Source organism: Lissotriton helveticus, chromosome 2_2, assembly GCF_964261635.1.
Source record: "Lissotriton helveticus chromosome 2_2, aLisHel1.1, whole genome shotgun sequence".
NCBI classification, from domain to species: Eukaryota; Metazoa; Chordata; class Amphibia; order Caudata; family Salamandridae; genus Lissotriton; species Lissotriton helveticus.
Genome location: NC_136060.1, coordinates 314938562 through 314960571, shown reverse-complemented (window position 1 = coordinate 314960571; position 22010 = coordinate 314938562).

The window sequence follows — 22010 nt, the reverse complement described above, 5'->3', positions numbered from 1 at the left end:
TATATATTTTATATATTTGTTTCCCTAATGCTATTCGCCCAAAAATATTGACTTTTCCAAATAATGTTCTGGACAGGAACTCACTGGACATCTCAGTCCTAGTTACCTTGACCTAGCCTAATTTACTGAGGGTTGTGCATTGCATTGACTATTTAACACAAGCCAAGATGGCTGCTATGCAATCCTGTATTTCCTCGGTTTTTTGTAACCTCGCTCAAGTGACCACCGCCAGGGGCTGACGGTAACGTTGAGTTATTACGATTTACCAGAATTCTTTCAGTTGGTGACTTTGCAGTGTACTTAACCGTGCTCTGCCCCAGCCACAATCACCTCTGGTCTAGCAGAAGGCAACATAGGTGACATCGCTGCACACCACTACATTCTATGTAAGTACTATAGATGCTGAGAGGGTGACTAAATCTCCACAAGAACGCCCACTTAATTTCTTGATTTTTGCCTTATACTTGCCTCTGTAGAAATTTTGCCACAGCACTGACGCGGTCCTCTGTTATTGACCTAAGGCGCACAAAATTCCTGTTGGTAGGATACAAATATATCCCTACCCTTACTATGGGTCACTTTCTGTATGTTTTTGTGTGTGCTTGTATGTTGTTTGCCATGTTTTTATTATCAATGATCAAAAAATCACTTAACTAAATATTTGGGACTTGTGACACAATACACCGTAGGAGCTTCGCAGTGCGCTCCTAGGATGTTTTGATTTATACATTATATATCAATGTCATCATATACCCACTCAGAACCCTGCCTACATACGTATAATATCGGAATATCAGAATATCATACACTTTTTTCAGGTTGGATTAAAAAATAAACTGATTAGGATTACTCTATTAGGCACTTGTTTCACTTACTCAATTAATCAATCAATCAGGGGTTTATAAAGCAAGCTACTCACCTGTGACAGTCTCAAGGTGCTAGGGGGGTGCAGCTGTGGTTCAGTCAAAGAGCCAGGTCTTGAGGTTCTTCCTGAAAGTGTGCAGGGTAGGGGAGCGTCTGATGTTGACTGGGAGCTCGTTCCAAGACTTGGCTGCAACGTAGGAGAAAGCTCTTCCACCAGCTCTGTTCCTGCAAATGCGTGGGGTCTCAGCTAGGGCAAGGTCGGTGGAGCGGGTGTTCCTTTTGGGTACGTGGAAGCAGACTCTCTTTTTGAGGTGATTGGGTCAGATGTTGTGGAGGGATTTGTAGGCTTGGGTGAGTAGTTTGAAGGTTACTCTCTTCTCGATGGGGAGCCAGTGGAGGTCTTGTAGTTGCTGGGTCATGTGTACGTGTTGTGGGGTTCTAAGGACGAGTCTGGCTGTGGTGTTCTGGATGGTTTTGAGCTTGTGTAGAAGAGTTCTATTGATTCCAGCATAGAGGTTTTGCCGTAGTCCAGTCTGATGGTTAGGAGTGCTTGGGTGATGGTCTTTCTGCATTTGAGGGGATCCATCTGAAAGTCTTGCAGAGGATGCGGAGGCAGTGGAAGCAGGTGGAGGTAACAGAGTTGATCTGGCAGGTCATGGTGAGGGAGGAGTTTAGGATGATGCCTATGTTCTGTGCGTGGTCTGATAGGGTGGGTGGGCTCCCGAGGGTTGAAGGCCAACAGGTGTTGTCGCAAGAGGTTGTGGAGGGTCCAAGGACAAGCACCTCTGTCTTCTCTGAGTTAAGCTTCAGGCAGCGGTTTTTCATCCAGGCTGCGAAATCCTTCATTCCTTCTTGGAAGCAGAGTCTGGTGTCTTTGGGGTTCTTCGTGAGGAAGAGGATGAGCTGGGTGTCGTCGGCGTAGGATACTATGATGAGTAAGCATGGGCGCAAAATCCGTTCCGCTCGCTGATTTTTCGGATTTTCGGCAAATCCGCAATCCGCGAACTCTCGCGGATGTGGGGAAAATACGCAAATCCGTGCGAAGCGGATTTTTTGCTTGTGTTCGCACTGCTCGCGGTCCGCGGCGCGGGCAGCAACAATCTCGCACTCGCGTAAGTACAAAAATTACAATTGGGGAGGGGTGAAGGAAGTGGCTCAGTCTCCAACTTCCTGTTCCTGTCCAGCAAGCTCCTCCCATAGGGGTGGGATGAAGGAAGTGCCCCAGTCTCCAACTTCCTGTTCCTGTCCAGCAAGCTCCTCCCATTGCTTAGTCCATTTCCTGGCCACTTTGATTTCGAACTTGACTGGGAAGGATTACTTTTTGTGGATGCTGCTGGATATTTGGATTTGAGGCCTTTTGGATTACTTTTGGATTCGAAATTTTATTTCACAAGGAAGTAAGTTGATGTTGTTTGTTTGTGGTGATTTTTTTGTGTGTTGCTTGTTTTTTGACTTTTTGGGGGGGAAAATCTGCAAGTTCGCGAGCTGAGGATTTTTTTGCTTGTGTTCGCACTGCTCGCGTCCCGCGCAGCAACAATCTCGCACTCGCGAAATTGTAAAAATTACAATTCTGCACATGAATTGAAAACCACCAGGCTTAGTTATGGGTGCATGCATGATACAACTGTTTTGTTGAAATTTATTTTTAACATTATTCTGGCCAGGGCATGGATGGCATTGGATTGTGGTGATTTTTGTGTGTTTTACGACTTTTTGGGGTGGTGTTGGGGGCTTGTTATGTGGGTGGGGGCCATTTTATTGCCTGGTCCCGTGTGGGTGGGGGTCTATGGGCCATTTTTAAGCCAGTTTGTGTGCTTTGTGCCATAGGCCTGCACCCAGTGTGCTCTGATTTCATCCATTATGGCCAGGGGGCCCAGAATCGGTCTGTTCGCGGATTTTGCTGGTTTTTCGGCACGTTCGCGCCGTGAAGCAACAATCTCGCACTCGCGAAATTGTAAAAATTGCAATTTTGCACCAGAAAACCACCAGCAGGCAGCATAAGCCTTCTGAAACTTGATGGATGGCATTGGATTGTGGTGATTTGATTTGTGTTGTGTTTTTTGACTTTTTGGAGTAGGGGTTGGGGGCTGGCTATGTTGGTGGTGGCCATTTTGAGGCATGGTCCTGGCCATGTGGATGGGGGTCAAGCGGCCATTTTGAAGGCAGGCAGTGAGCTTTGTGCCATAGGCCTGCACCCATTTTGCCTTGCTTTCACCCATTGTGCCCAGGGGGAGTCAGTGGTACATGAAACTATAACCCTCTCTGTGTGTGCTCTCTTGGATCAATGTTAAATTCCTGTTTCCCAAAAATTTAGCAATTCTTAATTTTGAAATTTCCATATTGTGTGGTGTGCACGAGTGTATTCATAAATGCCTACTTGCAAACTATTTATTGAAGTGCTACATATGCAACATATATTTACTGATGTTCCTCTGTCTTCGTTTGCTTGTAGTGCATAAAGTCAATAAATCCGCATCATCGTTGAGCATCAGTGCCAGGAAGAAGTCCTGCTGCGGCCTGTTGTTCCGACATCTGAAGAAGATGGCTCCAAAAAGAGGTGCCCGTAGGTCCTCTAGCAAGAAAGATGTCTCTACTAAGGAGAAGAAGAAGCAAGTGGCACCACTTACCAAGGAGACTGGTGGCACCACCACTAAATTTTTGTGGGGAAAACAAAGGCCCGAACAAAATAGGGTGGGGAAGGGGCCTACAGGGAATTTAAAGACCTAGCGATGACATGTTCCCTAATAGACTCAAAATACAAATAATGTCACCGGGTCTAAAGAAAAAATGTGGTACTGTCGTCGATGTATTAAAGAAATTACATCTAGGTGTTTGTCGAGTTAGGTGGGCACCTCGTGATCTATAGCAGGGTTCCCATCAGTCACCACTCGGAACCGCCCTTCATCATTTGGGATTCCTGTATAGCCATTCGCCAGGAGCCGGCATAGTGGAGGAGATGTTAAACCTCTGTTGTTACCGATGCCGTCCTTGATGGACTGAGTCTCACAGGCTATTTTAAAGCTGGAAACAAAGGTGAGAGTGACTGATTGTGCAGTGCATATGGTGAGAGTAAAAGTGAAGAGTGAAACTAAAATTGGGTGAGGGGGCAAACAAATTACTTTATTCCGTGTTTTGCCTACTCCACCAATGTTAAAAAGCAGTGGGGTAAATTAAACAAATATTCACCCAGAAATATTGGTCAACATGTTTCTGCAACTAGAGGACCACCGAGTCCATTGCATTCATCAGGACCTATCTTAACTTAAGCTACTGCAATAGTGAGGGATAGTAAAAAGTGACTACAAAAATAAATCTGCGACCTTAATAGAGATCACCTGGATCCTTTAGGTGTCGTCTGATTCCGCAGTTTGTTGTATGTCACTACATTATAGACAAAGTAGTAGGCTGCGCCTCGCCTGGCAACGGCTCAGGACTCGAGGGAAGCACCACTCTGTCCGTCGGTACCTCGCCGCCTTCCTCTGAGCCGATGGGGAGGTTCAGAGGAAGGCGGCGAGGTACAAACTGCGGAATCAGACGACACCTAAAGGATCCAGGTGATCTCTATTAAGGTCGCAGATTTATTTTTGTAGTTACTTTTTACTATCCCTCACTATTGCAGTAGCTTAAGTTAAGATAGGTCCTGATGAATGCAATGGACTCGGTGGTCCTCTAGTTGCAGAAACATGTTGACCAATATTTCTGGGTGAATATTTGTTTAATTTACCCCACTGCTTTTTAACATTGGTGGAGTAGGCAAAACACGGAATAAAGTAATTTGTTTGCCCCCTCACCCAATTTTAGTTTCACTCTTCACTTTTACTCTCACCATATGCACTGCACAATCAGTCACTCTCACCTTTGTTTCCAGCTTTAAAATAGCCTGTGAGACTCAGTCCATCAAGGACGGCATCGGTAACAACAGAGGTTTAACATCTCCTCCACTATGCCGGCTCCTGGCGAATGGCTATACAGGAATCCCAAATGATGAAGGGCGGTTCCGAGTGGTGACTGATGGGAACCCTGCTATAGATCACGAGGTGCCCACCTAACTCGACAAACACCTAGATGTAATTTCTTTAATACATCGACGACAGTACCACATTTTTTCTTTAGACCCGGTGACATTATTTGTATTTTGAAAACAAAGGCCCACCATGAGTGCTGCACAGGTAGCATGTTTAGTGGTTCAATCACCAACGACCAGTGATGTTGGCTCATCGCAAGAAAGTAGCAGCACACCATCAACGCATGTTGTAACTCATCTCACAAGTACTATTCAACAACCAAAGCCGCAACAACAACTGTATGGGCTACTAGTACAAGCACAAGTACATGCGCAAGGAGCTGTCCGAGAAGGAGCTGTCCAAGAAGGAGCTGTCCGAGAAGAAGCTGTCCGAGAAGGAGCTGTCCGAGAAGGAGCTGTCCGAGAAGGAGCTGGCCGAGAAGGAGAAGGCCGAGAAGGAGAAGGCCAACAAGGAGAAGGCCGAGAAGGAGAGGTCCATGGAGAGTTGCAAGTAGCGATCAGTGAAGAGGCCCATGTAGCGGCGCATGGAGCGGTGCAAGTGCCCACAATGGTTGTTCTTCCAGAAGTAGGGGCACAAGAGGAAATTGACTTTGGAGCCGGGGTATCATGTCAGGAAGACGAAGGCACTCCTCCTGATGATTCATTTTCTCCCAGCTCCCCACCAAAGAAAAGATCAAGGAGTGTGTGTAGAAGTTCCTCTTCAAGCCCCGCTCCATCAGATGATGATCTGGATCTAGATTGGCACCCATCTCCGACGTCTGAGAGGGAGGCACACCATGAGCTGCGAAAGGTATCAAATGTTAAAAGGAAGGGCCCCGGAAAGCTTATACTTATGGATCCGAACGTCGGACTTGATGAAGTGGTTCATTCTGATGTTGATGAACAGGATGACAGCAATGACCTAGTCATCACACACATCATTCCAGCCACACCGGCCATGCAGCAGACTGACATTTATACCCTATCCCGACGTCAGGCTGAGCGTGACCCTGGCGACGTGCCACTGGTAGCACCACCAATGCAGTCAAGTAGTACAACAAGTTCAACAAAACCTACAGCTCCCATATTTTCTCCCCAGAGGGGGACTCCATCCAGCTCGACTCCCTCAAGTAGGGTTGCTGAAATAATTGCACAACCCAGTAGATGTCTGCAAGGCTCATCCACCACTGCTTCATCTGGCATTGGCAGTATCATCTCGTGCGCCAAAACCAGAGGTTTCAAGTCCCCAGTTTGGAACTTTTTTAGTGTCCATGCAAAGTATGATAACATAGCCGTTTGTTGCATTTGTAAGACTAGCGTTAGCCGTGGTAAGACTGGTAGCAACTATGGAACCGGAGGCCAGATAGGTCATCTTGAAAGAAGGCACGCTGTCGAATGGTTTGCGCACCTAGCAAACATCAAGGGAAAGCAATCCCAAAGGGCAAGTGGCCAAAATATACCCATACTAGGTGTTTCATCTGAAGATGACGGTGAGGTAGAAGAAGCGTCAGACATGTGTCCGGTTGCACCCAGTACCCCTGGCAGCACCACACCCTCCGGAACACATAGGAGGCACACTGAGAGTCTGGGAGACACACCAATGCGGAAAATGTCAACACTGATCAGAAGTGGGTCGAAGAAGGCATCAGCATCATCACGTAAATTTGTCCAGCACACCATTTCAGCCATGTTCTCCTCAGATGTGCAATTTCAACGCAACCACCCAATTGTACGCCTGTATAACACTAAGCTGGCTAAAATGCTAGCGGTGGACCTTCTCCCTTTTTCGTTTGTCGAAGGTGTGGGTTTCCTTGAACTCGTGGCAACACTGGCCCCTAAATGGAAGGTTCCTAGCCGGTTCTATTTTGCCAGGGTTGCTGTTCCAGCACTATATAAAGAGGTGCTTGAGTTGGTTGGGGCTGCTTTGCAGAAGAGTGCTGTTCACACTATACACCTGACAACAGACATGTGGACCAGTTGCCAAGCCCTTGATTACATGTGCATCACTGCACCCTGGGTCTCTTTTTCAGGGGTTACAAAACAGATAAATGCAGGTGGTGACTTGGTCGAGATTTTTAAGGGTGCTCGTAAACATGCAACATTAGCCATGTTTGGCATGGAGAAAAGTCATACTGCAGCCAACATTTTGGATGACTTTAACAAAAAGGTCTCGCAATGGCTGCCCCCAAGAAAATGCAAGGTTGGTTATGTTTCTACTGATAATGGCAGCAATGTAGTTAGGGCCATGGAGGACGGTTTCTATTTCAGAGTGCCGTGTTTGGCGCACTGTATGAACCTTGTCGTGCAAAAGTTCTTGAAAAAAGAACTTGCAGTCGACAAAATACTGACCATCTGCAGAAGAATATGCACACATTTTAACCATTCATTTAAGGCCCGGAAGGAGCTGAGGCGCAAGCAAAATGAACGTAGTATGCCAGTGAAAGCACTTATCCAGGAGGTGGCAACACGTTGGAACTCAACCTTCTACATGCTTGAGCGTCTGCATGAGCTGTTTCCAGTACTCAATGAGTATTTCTACAACCTGGGTGATGATACAACAGAAATGATGCTAGCGGTGGAGCAATGGCAGCTAGTTAAAAGCCTGACAGACATGCTTCGTCCTTTTGAGGTCTTCACGCGTGACGTCAGCAGGGAGGACTGTTCTTTGAGCAAAGCTATCCTATTGTTGCTGAAGCTCGAGCACCAAGTCAAGGTGGTGTCTTCACAATTAAAAGATGCTGGAAAGAATGAAGCATATGAGTTGGCGCAGAGATTATTACAACGCCTAGTTAGCAATAAACGGCTTGTAAATATCAAGAAACAACAGCACTACATTTGTGCTACTATTCTGGATCCACGTTACAAAAAGCCATTGTTTGGCAAAGTAATAATTCCTTTTGAAACATCAGATGTTACAGAGTACAAAGGTTGGCTAGCTCAGTCAGCCATTCGTTTTGAAAGAGAGCGGAAGGAAACTGTAGGAGAAGACAGTACTACTAGTGAATCAGCAGGCCATCAGGCGTCCCAAAAAAGCACTTCTGCATCTGTGCCTCTGGCAGAAGTGAGTGACTTTTCCACTAAGCCGTTAACCACACCAGCGACCGTATCATCTGCACCAGGCCCAGGCGATATGTCTGAAGCGGATTGGCTAAGTGAGCTAGGGTTTCCTTGTCCCAGAAAGGACACAGAAGTGCAAAGTACAGGAATGCGGGAGGACATTCTTTCAATGGTGCAGGCCTATCTGGATGACTCAACAGCGGTCAATATTACTGAGGACCCATTGGCGTATTGGCATGGGAAAAGAAAAATATGGCGAGAGCTCACCAACCTGGCTATCAATTACTTGTCTTGCCCACTCGCAAGCGTGTCTTCAGAACGTGTTTTTAGTTCTGCTGGTGGCATTGTGACTTGCAAAAGGTCCCGCCTCTTGCCCGCAAATGTGGAGCGGCTCACCGTGATAAAGATGAACCAGCACTTCATACCACCAGATTCCAAAGTACGAGAATGCACGCAGGAAGAAGAGGACACCGACCTACCTGAGGAAAGTTCTCCTCAGTTACCAGAAGTACAACCGACTGATGAATTAGCAGAGTATGAGGACGAGTTCTGCTTCCCTGACAGCGAGTTCTGAAAATGAGTCAATGACTCATTAACTGTAAATTTAGTCCTCCTTATTCACTTTTATTCCTGTGTGTCTGTCTTTCTTTGTTTAGCAAGTGCTTCATCACATTCACAACAAAACTGTAATCACCCCATCACAAGCAACAACAAGCCCATCAGCAGAACTGTCTTGATTTTGATGCCGCAGCATTCCTCGTGTTCCCAACAGTTAGTTGACAAGAACTCAGTCCTGGTCGTCTATCCTCCTCCTCCACTCATCCTATCCATTTCCCGTAATGCTGATGCCTGGATTCTGCACAATGAAGAAACTTACGTTGAGTCCCCTAAAGAGGGACTGGAAGTAGTGAGTCCTCATTTAAATACATTTTGCTAAGTGTGACTTTTTTAACCCGATTTGCATTGTTGGCTGTTTGGGGGTGTCAAACTTGTTTGCGCTTGGGTTTACGGGTCTTGGCTGGGCCATTGCTCGCAAGGTCTATTAAGGGATGCAATTGGCCAGTTGTGGCCCTGCTGCAGAACGCTTTAAGACTCTGTGAATTCCAGGTGGAGCCAGCCCTCAAACACAAATTACAGGTAAGATAAGCGTTTGGATGGGAGGTAGTATAATGGAGTGTTCGCAGAGGCGAGAGAGTGACAGTGGTACTAGTAGTAAAGTCCTAGGGCTCTTGAATTAACAAACTCTGTGACAGGCATTTACTTTGGAAAACATTTGGCCTATTGCACGTGAACGTTTAGGCGTTATTATTGCTTGCTTGCCTGTCTTTGGGGTGCTGTCTGTGGGGCTTCTAGGTTTTTGTGGTGGGTGAGCACCGCTGCCATATTTCTAATGTTGATTGCTTTTGTTTTGCAGAAAATCCACGCCGGGAAACTCCAGTTGGGGCCCTGGTGCAGAACGCTTTAGGACTCTGTGAATTCCAGGTGGAGCCAGCCCTCAAACACAAATTACAGGTAAGATAAGCGTTTGGATGGGAGGTAGTATAATGGAGTGTTCGGAGAGGCGAGAGAGTGACAGTGGTACTAGTAGTAAAGTCCTAGGGCTCTTGAATTAACAAACTCTGTGACAGGCATTTACTTTGGAAAGCATTTGGCCTATTGCACGTGAACGTTTAGGCGTTATTATTGCTCGCTTGCCTGTCTTAGGGGTGCTGTCTGTGGGCTTCTAGGTTTTTGTGGTGTGTGAGCACCGCTGCCATATTTCTAATGTTGATTGCTTTTGTTTTGCAGAAAATCTACGCCGGGAAACTCCAGTTGGGGCCCTGCTGCAGAACGCTTTAGGACTCTGTGAATTCCAGGTGGAGCCAGCCCTCAAACACAAATTACAGGTAAGATAAGCGTTTGGATGGGAGGTAGTATAATGGAGTGTTCGGAGAGGCGAGAGAGTGACAGTGGTACTAGTAGTAAAGTCCTAGGGCTCTTGAATTAACAAACTCTGTGACAGGCATTTACTTTGGAAAACATTTGGCCTATTGCACGTGAACCAACATGATGACAGTGTTCGGTTAAATTAACTTACTGCAAAACCACCACCCACCAAGCTCAAAAGTAGTAAAAAAACAGGTATGCTCAGATAAAGTTTGAAAAAGTATATTTATACCCCTAACAAAATAATCTCCCGCAAGACCCTCCCTAACCCCAACAAATAAATAGTCCTTCAAAAGTCCCCAAAAAACCCAACTCCCAATTCCCACCCCCCAAAAGTCTCTACAAAAGGGGCAAGGGACACTCTAGGGATGCAAGGTGTTGAGTTTGGCCTCCAGGGCATCATGCCTTAGGGCCAGGGCATCATACTTCTCCTGGAGGGTGGCGTGATCTAAGCGGAGGCCCTCCACCACATTCTGATTCTCGTTCCATTTCTGGACCTCCGCCTCTAGGTCGGACACTCTGCGGAGTGCACGGCGCAAGCGAGCCTTAACAGTACTGTGAGGTGCAGCCTTTGCTGCTCGGCGGTGGCGTCTTCCAGCACGGCTCCGGTTCGCTGGAACACTGCGCTTACCGGCAGAACGTGGGGTCACGGAGGAGGATGTTGATGTTAGATTTGATGCACTGGAGTGCGTGTCGTCCCCCTCCAGTTCCACCAGCCGCCGATATTGGGCAACAGTTGCTTCCAGCCTCCGTTGCCGGGCCAGTACAGCCAGCATACTCCTCGTCGGTTTTGAGGTTTTAGTATTGCCAACTATATGAAGAAAGAAAGACATAATATGTAACCAATGCTCTTTAAGAATATGATTAACACAAAATAATTCAGCAGGAAGTTGTGTCACAGTACAACTAGCAACTAGCCAGCGCAGTACAAAACTATTCAGGCCAGTATCATGGGCGTCCGCAGGGAGGGGCAAGGGGGGGCGCTTGAATCACCATTTCCCTTCCCACAACTCACTTGTATCCTTGGTTTGATGCTCTTTCATATGAAAGAGATCTGGCAGAAGCCCAGGCGATATGTCTGTTTCCCTCTCTCTCTCTCTCTCTGTCTCCCTCTTTATGTCTCCCTGTGTCTCCCTCTACCTCGCTGTCTCCCTCTCTCTGTCTCCCTCCCTCACCCTCCCTCTGGCTCCCTCCCTCTCTCTCTCTCCTTCTGTCTTCCTCTCTCTCTGTCTCTGCCTCTATCTGTCTGTCGGTCCCAGCCTGCTGTAATTATCATATTGTAATTTGTCACTGGGCCACCACTGGATACACATCATATCCTATCTAAGAGTCAGATAGTACCATGATCCAGCTTACCTGTACTCGCCACCGCCACTGTCTCCTTCCTCACAGTCTGTATTTCTTGGTCCGACTCCTCTAGCGCCGCCTCCTCCCCAGAGTGATCCTCGGACTCAGGGTCAATGATCACCACCACATCCGAGCTGGCCCCGCCACCAGATGTTCCACCTACAAAGTAGATTTAAGAATGTTAGATTACACCACTCACTAGTATTTGGTCTATGAATGAAAAAATGTGAAAACAACAGAAAAATTAATTGACTGTCTACTCTAGTCTAAAGTAAAAATGTCCCTCCTTCCAGGGAAGGCTGTTGTCTTGCTTCACTTTTTTGTCACAATTGTTGAATGCTTGCTTAATTTTAACACACACCATTTTTCTCTGAACAGACAGAAACTGGACTTCTAAGGACAAGAGCAACATCAACTTCAAACCAGGTGAAAGCTCGGCTCGACCACAAGAAATGTGTTCCATTACTCATCAACTCAGCACCAAGCACTTTTCCATTTCCAACTAACTTTATTTTAATATATGTGTTTACTTAAACTTTTAATAAAGCTTTTAAAATTGAATAGACTCTGTGGTTTTTGGTCCTCCAGACTAGAGTGACTGAGCGAAAGGTTTTGCAATTTTTGCAAGGAGGAGTCCGTGCCGCTGACACTACCAGGTTTATACAGTGTGCCAAACACGCCACTCTGAAATATTATTTTTCTGGTCTTTGGTGTCCATAGTTCGGTTTGTGGAGAATTGTCCCTGCAACAGTAGGATTATTGATTTTGCTCCTATCTAAACACTATTTCGAAAAAATTAAATTAGGAACGCTTGGACAACAATAGGTCCTCTATATTTAAATGAAAACTTACTGGGGCCAGCAAAGGAGCACTCGCCGCCCTGGCCTGCATCCTCCTCCTTTGGAGCCACTGCATCAGATTTTTCTGTCCGCTTGCCCCTGGGTGGACCTGACGTACAACATGAAAGAATGAACAGAAAACATTGATGATTGCTGCTTGCCGATGTCCTTGTCAACCAAATCAAACATTTAGAAAGAACAAGAACCAACTATTTCATCCAAAATGAGGGCTACAAAGGAAGGACTGCACCTGAGCCTCTACTCTAGGGGCAGATTTACAAGCCCCTTGCAGCTCTTTTGCTCCATTCTTGCATCTATTTTGTGACGCAGCGCCACAAAAAGAGAGGCGCCATGGTGTGGCGTATATTAACAACGTGACGCATATGGGAGATGCATCCCATTCTAAAGCCCTGCGCCATTAGGGAGCGTTCCAGCGCAAGGGAGGGCGTTCCTGCGCAGGAACGCATGCTAAAAGTGGCTATGTGGAATATATAAAATTTCAATCAGTCATTTAGGACAATGATGCGTCACTGAAACCCTGCGCCTGCATGAAGCAGACTTACGGCTTGACGCAGCATTGCTGGAGCTGCGCCATCGTTGCAACGCAACTCCATCAATGAGCCGCCTTTACGGCACCGATGCGTAACGCTTCGGTGACGTTTTGGGACCATGGTGTGCCGCATTGTAAATACGGCGCACCATGGGTGGTGCTGGCGTGCCGCACACTTTGCAGGGATGCGCAGGTAATTGCTAATCTGACACTTAGGGGCATACTTACGAGTTCTGAGCTGGACACCTCCAGATGTGCACCAGAACAAATGCGTAACGCAAAACTAACCTTGCGTCACGGCAGATGCGCCGCTATTACAATGCGGTAAACCCTGGCGCAAGGGTAGGCAGATGCGTGACGCATCTCGTGACGAAAGAGGGGCACATCTCTAGCGCATCTCTAGAGCAATGCTCAGGGCTGCCCAATACTCAACATACCGCATCAGTCCTTACGCCTGCTTGAAGCAAGCAGGCATAAAGAATTGACATAGCAGCGTCGCGGAAGTGCCTGCGTTAAATCTTGTAGATTTCACGCAGGCACTTTTGCGAGGCGCACAGCTGCCTGACCGCCACCCCCCCCCCCTTGCGTGGGAACGCACCCATTGTGGCGCAGGCCCAGGCCTTAACGTGGCGCATCTCCTTAGATGCATCACGTTGTACATGACTCGCAGGGATGCGCCACGTTTACGTCGCTGTGCGTCAGGTAAGGCAGCGTAAACGTGGCACAAGGGGCTTGTAAATCTGCCCCTTTGTGTCTAGCATTACGCAGTTCTGTAAAATACACTCATACATTACTCAGCCCAATTAAATGAACACAAAATAGAAAACAAATAAGCAGTGGCACCGCCACAGAGAAGGAGAACAGTGCACCTGAAATGCACAGAAGATTTTGAAATATTAATTTACCTCTCTTATCAATGTAATCAGCAACATTATTGCTCTTTGTAAAAAAGTTAAAACAAACATTTGCAATATAACACACAGAGCAGGAGAAAAAACAGAGTAGTGAGTGATGAAAAAATTGCTACTACTACTCACCAAGCCCGGGGACCTCCACTCCCAGCACGTCTAGCAGGTCGCGCTCTCGGTCCAGGATATCGGTCCAGCGGTGGGTTACTTGATTGTAGGTGCGCTGGACCCCCGTGATCTTAAAAAGGGCCCGGCACACCTGCCCCCACCGCTTCCGTCGCTCCTGGCTGTTGGTGTAACCAGCAGCGATCCTGCCGCCTGCCGCGATGGTCCTGGGGAGACGGCGCTGCACATAAAAAACCAGTGCGCCCACCTCCTCAGGGCTGAAGGTCACCCGGGGCACCACCATTTCCGCCCTCAAGCGGCCACACGGGAGCCGGGCATGGGCTGCGGTGCCCGTCTTGGGCAGCTTGACAGCTGTCTTCACCATGTTCTGGGCAGGTGTTAGTAGTAAGGAGACAAAATGAAAAAGAATAAGAGTAGGGAAGAAGGAAATAAAAGTTTAAAAAAGTAGTTGAAAAGTAAACAAAAGTAATTCTAATTCTAATTTCTAATTTAAAATATTTCTAGAGCGCAGCGTACACCTTGCGGTTTCTTGGCGCTGGGGGATTGGCTACTGAGGGAAAGAGACCAGAAGAAAGGATAAGAGAAGGTATTAAGAGAGTTTAAGAAGGGAAAGCCTGGCTGAAGAGGAACGTTTTCAGATCTCTACGAAAGGGAAGGTACTGAGTAGCAGAGCGGAGGTGATCGGGGAGTGAGTTCCAAAAGGTTGGAGCCAGGGTGGAAAAGCTGGCCCCGCCCCACTTTTTACGTGTGAAGCGAGGGGTCTGAAGAAGGGACTTGGAGGAAGACCGAAGTTCTCTTGCAGGTACATACGAATGGATTAGTTAAGTGATAAAAGCGGGGGCAGTGCCCTGGCGGGCCTGAAAGGCCATACAGCCGATCTTAAAAAGGGAGCGTTCTTTTACAGGGAGCCAGTGAAGCTCCCTGAGAAGGGGGGTGGAATGGTGATAACGAGGAAGGCCATACACCAGTCGAGCTGCCTGGTTTTGGATAATCTGGAGTCTACGCAAGCTGTACGCGGGGATACCATGGTAGAGAGCGTTTGCGTAGTCCAGTCGCGATATCACAAGTGCGGCCATGATGATCTTGAGTGCCTGGGGGGAAAAGAAGCGGGAAATAGAGCGGATAGTGCGGAGAGTGAGGAAACAAGAGGATACCACGGAACTAATTTGTGAATGAAGAGTGAGCTGGTTGTTTATTTTTACACCGAGTGTTTTGACTGTGGTGGAAGGGGTAGGTGAGGGGCCGAGAGAGGGGGGCCAGAAGAGAGAGTTCCAGGGGCTGGATGAACCACCCGTGAGAACCAGCTCGGTTTTATCCGGGTTCAACTTGAGGTGGTTGTGGTTCATCCAGTCCCTGATGAAAGTCATAGTTGACTGGAAGTTAGAGACAGAGAGAGGAGAGGGGGATAGATCAAAGATGAGCTGGAGGTCATCCGCGTAATTATAAACGGTGACCTCCAGCTGCTGGAGTGCGAAAATGAGAGGAAAGATATAGAGATTGAAAAGCAGAGGGGAAAGAGAGGAACCCTGGGGAACACCGCACGTGACGGGGAGAGGAGTGGCCGTGAAGTTGCCTAGCCGAACCGCCTAAGTGCGGTCCCTCAGAAAGGAGGAGAGCCAAACGAGAGCTGATCCCCCGATACCAGCCGCCTTGACACGGGTAAGTAAGATGGTGTGGTCCACCGTGTCAAAGGCGGCGGAGAGATCAAGGAGGACCAGTGCCTGGTGCTTGTTCTCATCCATGCCCTTTCTGAGATTGTCTAAGACTGCGACCACGACTGATTTGGTCGAGTGCCTAGGACGGAACCCGGCTTGGCGGGATGCCAGTCCTCCGTTTGCCTCAACATGGGCGCTAAGTGCCGCGGTGACGTGGCGTTCCATCACCTTGCCCAAAAAGGGTAACAGGGAGATGGGGCGGTAGTTGGCCGAGATGGAAGGGTCCGCGCCAGGTTTTTTCAAAATGGGCACTATTGTAGCTGCCTTTAGCGCAGAGGGCACAACGCCCTGTGCCAGAGAGCTGTTGAGGAAAGCGATGGGGAGGTCAGGGCAGCTGGAGTAAATTTGCTGCAGGACTCGCGCCGGGCAGACGTCCGCAGGAGACCCTGACTTCACTTTGGGGAGTATCTCCAGAAAGGAGTCCTGGGTGAGGGGGGGAATGGAGGTAAATGGGAATAGGACGGACGGGGGGGAGGGATCGACGAAGGCAGACGAGGGTGGTGGGATAATGGTCTTGATGGTAGCAATTTTCTCTAAGAAATAGGTATTAAGTTGATCACAGAGGAGCTGGGAAGGAGGAATTTGAGACGAGGTTCGGTCTGAGAATGCTAGGTCATTCACTATGCTGAAGATTTCCCTGGTTTTGTTTTCTGCAGAAGTTATTTTTGAAGAGAAGTAGGAGGTTTTTGCATCCAGGATTGCAGATTTGTATTTAGCCAGTGCTGATAGGAAGTGGGTTTTTGATGAGGGGCTGTAATTTATCCTCCATTGCCTCTCCGCCCGTCGGGCGCTCAGTTTGAGATCCTTTAGGTGGTCTAAAACACAAAAATATAGACCTAGAAAAATAGAGGGATAGAAAATAAGTTAAATAGATCAAAAAAATATTAAAACAAGCAAAGGATGGCAGAGATATACAGAGGATAGAAACACCATACCCAGACACATAGGAATGAATGAAAAACAAGATGGCGGCCCGATCACGTGCGCGTAAGTAAGTTCGCACGCGATTTCTCTCGCGAACTCGTGCGAACTTGCATTCGCACTGCGCTCATTGCGCGAGATTACACATAGCGGGCGGAAACGGAAATACGTCACGCAAACAAAATGGCGGCGCCCATACTCAACCTTGGGGTAACTCGCACGAGTTCGCGGCTTCCACGGTCGAGTTCGCACGACGCCGCGCCTCGCGAATAGGGCGAAATTATCGAAAAACGAGTTTTGCAAAAGCAAAACCAACGAGCAGGTGCAAAAGTTCGAGCTCATCATTTGTAACCATTTACCTGTAGTGCTTCCTGAAGGGGCCCTCCAGAATCCGGTTGCCTACTTGTAACTATTGTGTGTCCCTGCTATGACAGTCACAGAATAGTTACAAGTATGCCATTGCATCCTGTTATTGCAACAAAAAGGAAAGGGAGCAGACAAGCAGGTGCCAGCCTTCATTAATGTCAGTTGGGGCAGGGCAGGTGTTGTTGTTTGCAAAACTTAGTGCAGGTGTGCTTGGCTTTGCCACAATAATGTACACTCACTAGTCAATCAGAGGGTGCTGTGATGACACCGAGGGTGGCATGGGTGTGCCAGCCAGAGGGTGGCATGGGTGAACCAGAGTGCCAGTGTTGACAGAGGATGGCAGTGCTTTGCTTTGCCCCAATAATGTACACTGGTGAACCAGATGGTGCTGTGATGACACAGAGGGTGACATGGGAGAGCCAGAGTGTGGCATGGGTGACCAAAGAGAGTGCCAGTGGTGACAGTGGGTGGCAGTGATGAAGAAAGCCTTGCAAACAGGCTGGGCACGTAGAAACAACAAGTTCGCAAAACTGGCGACCCGACAAGTAAGTTCGCAAATTGCGAATGTGTACAAAACCCTCGCGAACTTGCAGAAACCCGTGCGAACACACACCCCCCAAAAAAAAAAGCAAATCTGCGAGAATTCGCGGAGTTTGCGGATTTTCGCAATCCGCAAATACGCAAATCCGCAAATTCGCGGATTGCGAATCCGCAAAATCCGCCCATGCTTAATGATGAGCCCATGCTTCTGACGATGGCAGCGAGGGGGGCCACTGCCCTACTTAATCTAATTATAGTAATCATCTGATACTAAAACCCATCCACCTAACCCTGACTTAGGGTAGGGATACTAATTATCACTTTCTGGTCCTGAAGAAACGTCATGGATCCCTCCTGGACTGCTGAGGCGTGAAACATGTCGACCTACACACGTTGATAGGTTGACTCTCTTCATAAATAGAAGTAAACAACCTACACATAATCTTTACCCCTACCAAGGGGACCCTGCTTTACATTTATATTTTGGCACCCCTTAGGTAATTTAAATTCATCATATTATTTCCGAATAAGGTGGCACACTGCTCGTTCCATCAGCGTGTGACCCCGGAACATGATGGTCGATGTAGTAGGTATCAGCGGGTGCGCTTCTACCAGAGTCTTGAGTCTTGAGGGTGTTCACTGATGTGCTTGCCATCCCGGACTCCGGGGTCACACCCTGAAGGGACGAGCAGTGTGCGACCTCATTTGGAATTACTATTTATACAGGCTCCCTTGAGCCGGTGGAAGTGACAACCTTGAGATTACGCACCTGCGCGCCACAAAAAGGTATCTGGACCTATGAATATTTTCGGAAGCCCACGCAGCAACCCCGTGCATACGCCTAATCCCTGCTGACGAGCGGTAATAACCGCGAAACACGTGTCCAGGGATGGCAAGCACATCAAGTGAATACCTTCAAGACTCAAGACTCGGGTAGAGGCGCACCCGCTGATACCTACTACATCGACCATCATGCTCCGGGGTCAAACGCTGATGGGACGAGCAGTGTGCGACCTCATTCGGAATTACTATTTATACAGGCTCCCTTGAGCCAGTGGAGGTGACGACCTCGAGATTACGCACCTGCGCGCCACAAAAAGGTATCTGGACCTATGAATATATTCGGCAGCCCACGCAGCAACCCCGTGCACACGCCTAATCCCTGCTGACGAGCGGTAATAACCACGAAACACGTGTCCAGGGATGGCAAGCACATCAAGTGAATACCTTCAAGACTCAAGACTTGGGTAGAGGCGCACCCGCTGATACCTACTACATCGACCATCATGCTCCGGGGTCACACGCTGATGGGAAAAGCAGTGTGCGACCTCATTCGGAATTACTATTTATACAGGCACCCTTGAGCCGGTGGAGGTGACGACCTCGAGATTACGCACCTGCGCGCCACAAAAAGTTATCTGGACCTATGAATATTTTCGGCAGCCCACGCAGCAACCCCGTGCACACGCCTAATCCCTGCTGACGAGCGGTAATAACCGCGAAACACGTGTCCAGGGATGGCAAGCACATCAAGTGAATACCTTCAAGACTCAAGACTCGGATAGAGGCGCACACGCTGATACCTACTACATCGACCATCATGCTCCGGGGTCACGCGCTGATGGGACGAGCAGTGTGCGACCTCATTCGGAATTACCATCTATACAGGCTCCCTTGAGCCGGTGGAGGTGACGACCTCGAGATTACGCACCTGCGCGCCACAAAAAGGTATCTGGACCTATGAATATTTTCGGCAGCACACGCAGCAACCCCGTGCACACGCCTAATCCCTGCTGACGAGTGGTAATAACCGCGAAACACGTGTCCAGGGATGGCAAGCACATCAAGTGAATACCTTCAAGACTCAACACTCGGGTAGAGGTGCACCCGCTGATACCTACTACATCGACCATCATGCTCCGGGGTCACACGCTGAAGGGACGAGCAGTGTGCGACCTCATTCGGAATTACTATTTATACAGGCTCCCTTGAGCCGGTGGAGGTGACGACCTCGAGATTACGCACCTGCGCGCCACAAAAAGGCATCTGGACCTATGAATATTTTCGGCAGCCCACGCAGCAACCCTGTGCACACGCCTAATCCCTGCTGACGAGCCGTAATAACCGCGAAACACGTGTCCAGGGATGGCAAGCACATCAAGTGAATACCTTCAAGACTCAAGACTCGGGTAGAAGCGCACCCGCTGATACCTACTACATCGACCATCATGCTCCGGGGTCACACGCTGATGGGACGAGCAGTGTGCGACCTCATTCGGAATTACTATTTACACAAGCTCCCTTGAGCCGGTGGAGGTGACGACCTCGAGATTACGCACCTGCGCGCCACAAAAAGGTATCTGGACCTATGTATATTTTCGGCAGCCCATGCAGCAACCCCGTGCACACGCCTAATCCCTGATGACGAGCGGTAATAACCACGAAACACGTGTCCAGGGATGGCAAGCACATCAAGTGAATACCTTCAAGACTCAAGACTCGGGTAGAGGCGTACCCGCTGATACCTACTACATCGACCATCATGCTCCGGGGTCACACGCTGATGGGACGAGCAGTGTGCGACCTCATTCGGAATGACTATTTATACAGGCTCCCTTGAGCCGGTGGAGGTGAAGACCTCGAGATTACGCACCTGCGCACCATAAAAAGGTATCTGGACCTATGAATATTTTCGGCAGCACACGCAGCAACCCCGTGCACACGCCTAATCCCTGCTGATGAGTGGTAATAACCGTGAAACACGTGTCCAGGGATGGCAAGCACATCAAGTGAATACCTTCAAGACTCAAGACTCGGGTAGAGGCGCACCCGCTGATACCTACTACATCGACCAGCATGCTCCGGGGTCACACGCTGATGGGACGAGCAGTGTGCGACCTCATTCGGAATTACTATTTATACAGGCTCCCTTGAGCCGGTGGAGGTGACGACCTCGAGATTACGCACCTGCGCACCACAAAACGTTATCTGGACCTATTAATATTTTCGGCAGCCCACGCAGCAACCCCGTGCACACGCCTAATCCCTGCTGACGAGCGGTAATAACCACGAAACACGTGTCCAGGGATGGCAAGCACATCAAGTGAATACCTTCAAGACTCAAGACTCGGGTAGAGGCGCACCCGCTGATACCTACTACATCGACCATCATGCTCCGGGGTCACACGCTGATGGGACGAGCAGTGTGCGACCTCATTCGGAATGACTATTTACACAGGCTCCTTGAGCCGGCGGAGGTGACGACCTCGAGATTACGCACCTGCGCACCACAAAAAGGTATCTGGACCTATGTATATTTTCGGCAGCCCATGCAGCAACTCCGTGCACACGCCTAATCCCTGCTGACGAGCGGTAATAACCATGAAACACGTGTCCAGGGATGGCAAGCACATCAAGTGAATACCTTCAAGACTCAAGACTCGGGTAGAGGCGCACCCGCTGATACCTACTACATCGACCATCATGCTCCGGGGTCACACGCTGATGGGACGAGCAGTGTGCGACCTCATTCGGAATTACTATTTATACAGGCTCCCTTGAGCCGGTGGACGTGACGACCTCGAGATTACGCACATGCGCGCCACAAAAAGGTATCTGGACCTATGAATATTTTCGGCAGCCCACGCAGCAATCCCGTGCACACACCTAATCCCTACTGACGAGCGGCAATAACCGCAAAACACGTGTCCAGGGATGGCAAGCACATCAAGTGAATACCTTCAAGACTCGGGTATAGGCGCACCCACTGATACCTACTACATCGACTATCATGCTCCGGGGTCACACGCTGATGGGATGAGCAGTGTGCGACCTCATTCGGAATTACTATTTATACAGGCTCTCTTGAGCCGGTGGAGGTGACGACCTCGAGATTACGCACCTGCGCGCCACAAAAAGGTATCTGGACCTATGAATATTTTCGGCAGCCCACGCAGCAACCCCGTGCACGCGCCTAATCCCTGCTGACGAGCAGTAATAACCGCGAAACACGTGTCCAGGGATGGCAAGCACATCAAGTGAATACCTTCAAGACTCAAGACTCGGGTATAGGCGCACCCACTGATACCTACTACATCGACCATCATTCTCCGGGGTCACACGCTGATGGGACGAGCAGTGTGCGACCTCATTCGGAATTACTATTTGCACAGGCTTCCTTGAGCCGGTGGAGGTGACGACCTCGAGATTACGCACCTGCGCGCCACAAAAAGGTATCTGGACCTATGAATATTTTCGGTAGCCCACGCAGCAACCCCGTGCACACGCCTAATCCCTGCTGACGAGCGGTAATAACTGCGAAACACGTGTCCAGGGATGGCAAGCACATCAAGTGAATACCTTCAAGACTCAAGACTCGGGTAGAGGCGCACCCACTGATACCTACTACATCGACCATCATGCTCCGGGGTCACACACTGTGTAGTGTAGTTCCTATCTTCCCAATAGGCTCTGCGCATTGGAATAGTACCTACAGCAGTAAAGGCCTAGGCCAGACGTTAACTAGGTCTACTACTGTCGATACTAGACTTAATTTTTGGGTTTGCCAGCTAAGCTCAGAGTTCGCTAGAAACTTTCTCGAATGTTCAAGGAAGGAATTAACTCCCCTGATTAGACAAGAAGGGATTTAGTTTCTGACAACCATAGAACATGACAACTTTGCTCTCCCCTAATCAAGAGTCAATCTCGAGAGTCGTGTGAGCACAAGGCAATTATTTTACTCAGTCAGTACGTGCATTCTTAGTCTCATCAGAATGTAGAGAAAAGGAAGAGACGGGCGTGTTCAATAAAAAGGTGTTATTTATTGATCAGTCTCTTTTCTCGTACAAG